The following is a 6,593-nucleotide window of genomic DNA, read 5'->3' as shown; positions in this document are numbered from 1 at the left end:
GTGTATAGACAGACATAGAGGAGAGAGATGTCTATAGACTGGGAAAACAGACAGACAGCACATCTGATCTGGGGGTCTCTCTCTCCCTCTCTCTCTCTCCCCTCCCCCTCTCTCCCTCCATCCTCTCTCTCTCCCTCCCTCCCTCCCCCCTCCCTCCCTCCCTCCCCCACCCTCTCTCCCTCCCTCCCTCCACCCTCCCTCCCCCCTCTCTCCCTCCCTCGCTCTCTCTCTCTCTCTCCCCCCCCCTCTCTCCCTCCCTCCCTCCATCCTCTCTCTCTCCTCCCTCCACCCTCCCTCCCCCTCTCCCCCTCTCCCTCCCTCCCTCCCTCCCCCTTTCTCCCTCCCTCTCTCTCTCCCTCCTCCCTCTCTCTCTCCCCTCCCTCTCCCTCCCTCCCTCCTCCCCCTCTCTCCCTCCACTCTCTCCCTCCCTCCCCCTCTCCCTCCCTCCCCCTCTCCCCTCCCTCCACCCTCTCTCTCCCTCCCCCTCTCTCCCTCCCTCTCTCTCTCTCTCCTCTCCCTCCCTCCCTCCCCTGACCCCTCGTCCCCACCACGTCTCCATAAAGCAAAGCTTCCTCTCCCTCTCCCCTGCTCTCTGTCTCCACTTCTCTCAGGTCTCCTTCCACAGTGTCTCCATAAAGCCTGTGGTGGTCATTATTTTGGGCAGATGGAGGAAGGTTAGCGTCTGTCACTCCTGAGGAGGGGATCGTAGGGATGACAGAAGAAAGAGCCCATCAGAGAAAAGACCAGAAACAGGAGGGAGCTTTTCATTGGTGTGAAAGACGTTGAAGAGGATAAGGAGCGGGGAAGCGCTGGGCATACAAATAGTCACTCTAGAATGGGCTTAGAGCCTATAACCCTGGTCATTTGAATGGGGAGGGCCGTTATTCTTATTCGGGGGTCCCCTGTCCTCACAGTCAGCTGACAGAGAGAAAGAGAAGAATGGCAGGGTTCAAGGCCCTCTCTAGGACCCACACAATAGGAGGGGCTCGCTCTTCTTCTCCTTTCAGACATGTAGCTTGAATATCTCCAGATGAAGAAGATGGCACAATGCCAAGCCCTGAGAGAGAGAGAGATTCCACAAAGATGTGAACCAACTGAGAGGCAAGAAGGGCCTTCTATGCCAACAAAAGGAACATAAAATTTGACCTAACAATTAGGATCCGGCTAACAATACTTGAATCAGTTATAGAACCCATTGCCCTTTATGGTTGTGAGGTCTGGGTCCACTCACCAACCAATAATTCACAAAATAGGACAAAAACCAAATTGAGACTCTGCACATGTCATAGACTAAGATACAGTAGAATAGTATAGAATACAGTATATACATATGAGATGAGTAATGCAAGATATGTAAATATTATTAAAGTGACTCGTGTTCCATTTATTAAAGTGGCCAGTGTTTTCAAGTCTATGTATATAGGCAGCAGCCTCTCATGTGCTAGTGATGGCTATTTAACAGTATGATGGCCTTGAGATAGAAGCTGTTTTTAAGTCTCTCGGTTCCAGCTTTCATGCACCTGTACTGACCTCGCCTTCTGGATGATAGCGTGGTGAACAGGCAGTGGCTCGGGTGGTTGTTGTCCTTGATGATCTTTATGGCCTTCCTGTAACATCGGGTGCTGTATGTGTCCTGGAGGGCAGGTAGTTTGCCCCCGGTGATGCGTTGAGCAGACTGCACCACCCTCTGGAGAGCCCTGCTGTTACAGGCTGTTGCGCCTTCTTCACCACACTGTCTGTGTGGGTGGACCATTTCAGTTTGTCAGCGATGTGTACACCGAGGAACGTTAAGCTTTCCACCTTCTCCACTGCGGTCCTGTCGATGCCGATATGGGGTGCTCCCTCTGCTGTTTCTGCTGTAGGAGGTGAGGGCCCTCACTTTCCACCTTCTCCACTGCGGTCCTGTCGATGTCGATATGGGGGTGCTCCCTCTGCTGTTTCTGCTGTAGGAGGTGAGGGCCCTCACCTTCCACCTTCTCCACTGCGGTCCTGTCGATGTCGATATGGGGGTGCTCCCTCTGCTGTTTCTGCTGTAGGAGGTGAGGGCCCTCACTTTCCACCTTCTCCACTGCGGTCCCGTCGATGTCGATATGGGGGTGCTCCCTCTGCTGTTTCTGCTGTAGGAGGTGAGGGCCCTCACTTTCCACCTTCTCCACTGCGGTCCTGTCGATGCCGATATGGGGGTGCTCCCTCTGCTGTTTCTGCTGTAGGAGGTGAGGGCCCTCACTTTCCACCTTCTCCACTGCGGTCCTGTCGATGCCGATATGGGGGTGCTCCCTCTGCTGTTTCCTGAAGTCCATGATCATCTCCTTTGTTTTGTTGACGTTGAGTGAGAGATATTTTCCTGACACCACACACCCAGAGCTGTGAGGCTGTCTCGTCATTGTTGGTAATCAAGCCTACTACTGTTGTGTTGTCTGCAAACTTGATGATTGAGTTGGAAGCCAGCTTGGCCACACAGTCATGGGTGAACAGGGCGTACAGGATGGGGGCTTGTGCAGGGCGGGGCTCAGACCCAGGGCCTGGAGCTTAATGATGAGCTTGGAGGGTACTATGGTGTTGAATGCTGAGCTGTAGTCAATGAACATAATTCTTACATTGGTATTCCTCTTGTCCAGATGGGATAGGGCAGTGTGATGGCGATTGCATTGTCTGTGGATCTATTGGGGCAGTAAGCAAAATGGAGTGGGTCTAGGGTGACAGGTAAGGTAAAGGTGACACGATCCTAGTTAAATATAGGTTAAATAAATAAATACATATAAATATATATATATTTGTTGCCCTGCTGTGAGATTGGCTGGTTCTGCTGTGAGGGTACTGTTATGTTGTAGGGTGGTGGGGTACTGTTGTGTTTTAGGGTGGTGGGGTACTGTTGTGTTGTAGGGTGGTGGGGTACTGTTGTATTGTAGGGTGGTGGGGTACTGTTGTGTTGTAGGGTGGTGGGGGTACTGTTGTGTTGTAGGGTGGTGGGGTACTGTTGTGTTTTAGGGTGGTGGGGTACTGTTGTGTTGTAGGGTGGTGGGGTACTGTTGTGTTTTAGGGTGGTGGGGTACTGTTGTATTGTAGGGTGGTGGGTACTGTTGTGTTGTAGGGTGGTGGGGTACTGTTGTGTTGTAGGGTGGTGGGGTACTGTTGTATTGTAGGGTGGTGGGTACTGTTGTGTTGTAGGGTGGTGGGGTACTGTTGTGTTGTAGGGTGGTGGGGTACTGTTGTGTTGTAGGGTGGTGGGGTACTGTTGTGTTTTAGGTGTTGTAGGTGGGGTACTGTTGTGTTGTAGGGTGGTGGGGTACTGTTGTATTGTAGGGTGGTACTGTTGTATTGTAGGGTGGTGGGGTACTGTTGTGTTGTAGGGTGGTGGGGTACTGTTGTGTTTTAGGGAGGTGGGGTACTGTTGTGTTGTAGGGTGGTGGGGTACTGTTGTGTTGTAGGGTGGTGGGGTACTGTTGTGTTGTAGGGTGGTGGGGTACTGTTGTGTTTTAGGGTGGTGGGGTACTGTTGTGTTGTAGGGTGGTGGGGTACTGTTGTGTTGTAGGGTGGTGGGGTACTGTTGTGTTGTAGGGTGGTGGGGTACTGTTGTGTTGTAGGGTGGTGGGGTACTGTTGTGTTGTAGGGTGGTGGGGTACTGTTGTGTTTTAGGGTGGTGGGGGTACTGTTGTGTTTAGGGTGGTGGGGTACTGTTGTGTTGTAGGGTGGTGGGGTACTGTTGTGTTTTAGGGTGGTGGGGTACTGTTGTGTTGTAGGGTGGTGGGGTACTGTTGTGTTGTAGGGTGGTGGGGTACTGTTGTGTTGTAGGGTGGTGGGGTACTGTTGTGTTGTAGGGTGGTGGGGTACTGTTGTGTTGTAGGGTGGTGGGGTACTGTTGTGTTGAAGGGTGGTGGGTACTGCCTTATGATGTTGTAGGGTGGTGGGGTACTGTTGTGTTGTAGGGTGGTGGGGTACTGTTGTGTTGTAGGGTGGTGGGGTACTGTTGTGTTGTAGGGTGGTGGGGTACTGTTGTGGGTGGGTACTGTTGTGTTGTAGGGTGGTGGAGTACTGTTGTGTTGTAGGGTGGTGGGGTACTGTTGTGTTGAAGGGTGGTGGGGTACTGTTGTGTTGTAGGGAGGTGGGGTACTGTTGTGTTGTAGGGTGGTGGGGGTACTGTTGTGTTGTAGGGTGGTGGGGTACTGTTGTGTTTTAGGGTGGTGGGGTACTGTTGTGTTGTAGGGTGGTGGGGTACTGTTGTGTTTTAGGGAGGTGGGGTACTGTTGTGTTGTAGGGTGGTGGGGTACTGTTGTGTTGTAGGGTGGTGGGGTACTGTTGTGTTGTAGGGTGGTGGGGTACTGTTGTGTTTTAGGGTGGTGGGGTACTGTTGTGTTTTAGGGTGGTGGGGTACTGTTGTGTTGTAGGGTGGTGGGGTACTGTTGTGTTTAGGGTGGTGGGGTACTGTTGTGTTGTAGGGTGGTGGGGTACTGTTGTGTTGAAGGGTGGTGGGTACTGCCTTATGATGTCCTGTAGGGTGGTGGGGTACTGTTGTGTTTTAGGGTGGTGGGGTACTGTTGTGTTGTAGGGTGGTGGGGTACTGTTGTGTTGTAGGGTGGTGGGGTACTGTTGTATTGGAGGTTGGTGGGTACTGTTGTGTTGTAGGGTGGTGGAGTACTGTTGTGTTGTAGGGTGGTGGAGTACTGTTGTGTTGAAGGGTGGTGGGTACTGCCTTATGATGTCCTTTAGGGTGGTGGGTACTGTTATGTTGTAGGGCAGTGAGGTAGTGTTTACATTTACATTTAAGTCATTTAGCAGACGCTCTTATCCAGAGCGACTTACAAATTGGTGCATTCACCTTATGACATCCAGTGGAACAGCCACTTTACAATAGTGCATCTAAATCTTTTAAGGGGGGTGAGAAGGATTACTTTATCCTATCCTAGGTATTCCTTAAAGAGGTGGGGTTTCAGGTGTCTCCGGAAGGTGGTGATTGACTCCGCTGTCCTGGCGTCGTGAGGGAGTTTGTTCCACCATTGGGGGCCAGAGCAGCGAACAGTTTTGACTGGGCTGAGCGGGAACTGTACTTCCTCAGTGGTAGGGAGGCGAGCAGGCCAGAGGTGGATGAGGTGGATGAACGCAGTGCCCTTGTTTGGGTGTAGGGCCTGATCAGAGCCTGGAGGTACTGAGGTGCCGTTCCCCTCACAGCTCCGTAGGCAAGCACCATGGTCTTGTAGCGGATGCGAGCTTCAACTGGAAGCCAGTGGAGAGAGCGGAGGAGCGGGGTGACGTGAGAGAACTTGGGAAGGTTGAACACCAGACGGGCTGCGGCGTTCTGGATGAGTTGTAGGGGTTTAATGGCACAGGCAGGGAGCCCAGCCAACAGCGAGTTGCAGTAATCCAGACGGGAGATGACAAGTGCCTGGATTAGGACCTGCGCCGCTTCCTGTGTGAGGCAGGGTCGTACTCTGCGGATGTTGTAGAGCATGAACCTACAGGAACGGGCCACCGCCTTGATGTTAGTTGAGAACGACAGGGTGTTGTCCAGGATCACGCCAAGGTTCTTAGCGCTCTGGGAGGAGGACACAATGGAGTTGTCAACCGTGATGGCGAGATCATGGAACGGGCAGTCCTTCCCGGGAGGAAGAGCAGCTCCGTCTTGCCGAGGTTCAGCTTGAGGTGGTGATCCGTCATCCACACTGATATGTCTGCCAGACATGCAGAGATGCGATTCGCCACCTGGTCATCAGAAGGGGGAAAGGAGAAGATTAATTGTGTGTCGTCTGCATAGCAATGATAGGAGAGACCATGTGAGGTTATGACAGAGCCAAGTGACTTGGTGTATAGCGAGAATAGGAGAGGGCCTAGAACAGAGCCCTGGGGACACCAGTGGTGAGAGCGCGTGGTGAGGAGACAGATTCTCGCCACGCCACCTGGTAGGAGCGACCTGTCAGGTAGGACGCAATCCAAGCGTGGGCCGCGCCGGAGATGCCCAACTCGTAGAGGGTGGAGAGGAGGATCTGATGGTTCACAGTATCGAAGGCAGCCGATAGGTCTAGAAGGATGAGAGCAGAAGAGAGAGAGTTAGCTTTAGCAGTGCGGAGCGCCTCTGTGATACAGAGAAGAGCAGTCTCAGTTGAATGACTAGTCTTGAAACCTGACTGATTTGGATCAAGAAGGTCATTCTGAGAGAGATAGCGGGAGAGCTGGCCAAGGACGGCACGTTCAAGAGTTTTGGAGAGAAAGAAAGAAGGGATACTGGTCTGTAGTTGTTGACATCAGAGGGATCGAGTGTAGGTTTTTTCAGAAGGGGTGCAACTCTCGCTCTCGAAGACGGAAGGGACGTAGCCAGCGGTCAGGGATGAGTTGATGAGCGAGGTGAGGTAAGGGAGAAGGTCTCCGGAAATGGTCTGGAGAAGAGAGGAGGGGATAGGGTCAAGCGGGCAGGTTGTTGGGCGGCCGGCCGTCACAAGACGCGAGATTTCATCTGGAGAGAGAGGGGAGAAAGAGGTCAGAGCACAGGGAGGAGGAGAGAGTAGCGGGGAGAGAGAGCGAAGGTTGGGACGGCGCGATACCATCCGAGTAGGGGCAGTGTGGGAAGTGTTGGATGAGAGCGAGAGGGAAAAGGATACAAG

The 6,593-nt window shown here is 52.9% G+C and overlaps 1 long non-coding RNA gene across 1 annotated transcript; it reads left to right on the top strand.

Moving 5' to 3' along the window:
- Positions 1 to 3,024: 3,024 nt before the first annotated feature.
- LOC127918883 (uncharacterized) lies at positions 3,025 to 4,869 on the top strand. Its single transcript, XR_008101174.1, has 3 exons — positions 3,025 to 3,246; positions 3,377 to 3,588; positions 4,234 to 4,869. It is a non-coding gene; the product is annotated as an uncharacterized LOC127918883 (long non-coding RNA).
- Positions 4,870 to 6,593: the final 1,724 nt, after the last annotated feature.

Source organism: Oncorhynchus keta, unplaced genomic scaffold (genome assembly GCF_023373465.1).
Source record: "Oncorhynchus keta strain PuntledgeMale-10-30-2019 unplaced genomic scaffold, Oket_V2 Un_contig_15169_pilon_pilon, whole genome shotgun sequence".
Classification (NCBI taxonomy): Eukaryota; Metazoa; Chordata; class Actinopteri; order Salmoniformes; family Salmonidae; genus Oncorhynchus; species Oncorhynchus keta.
This window is presented reverse-complemented; position numbering and strand designations above follow the sequence as displayed.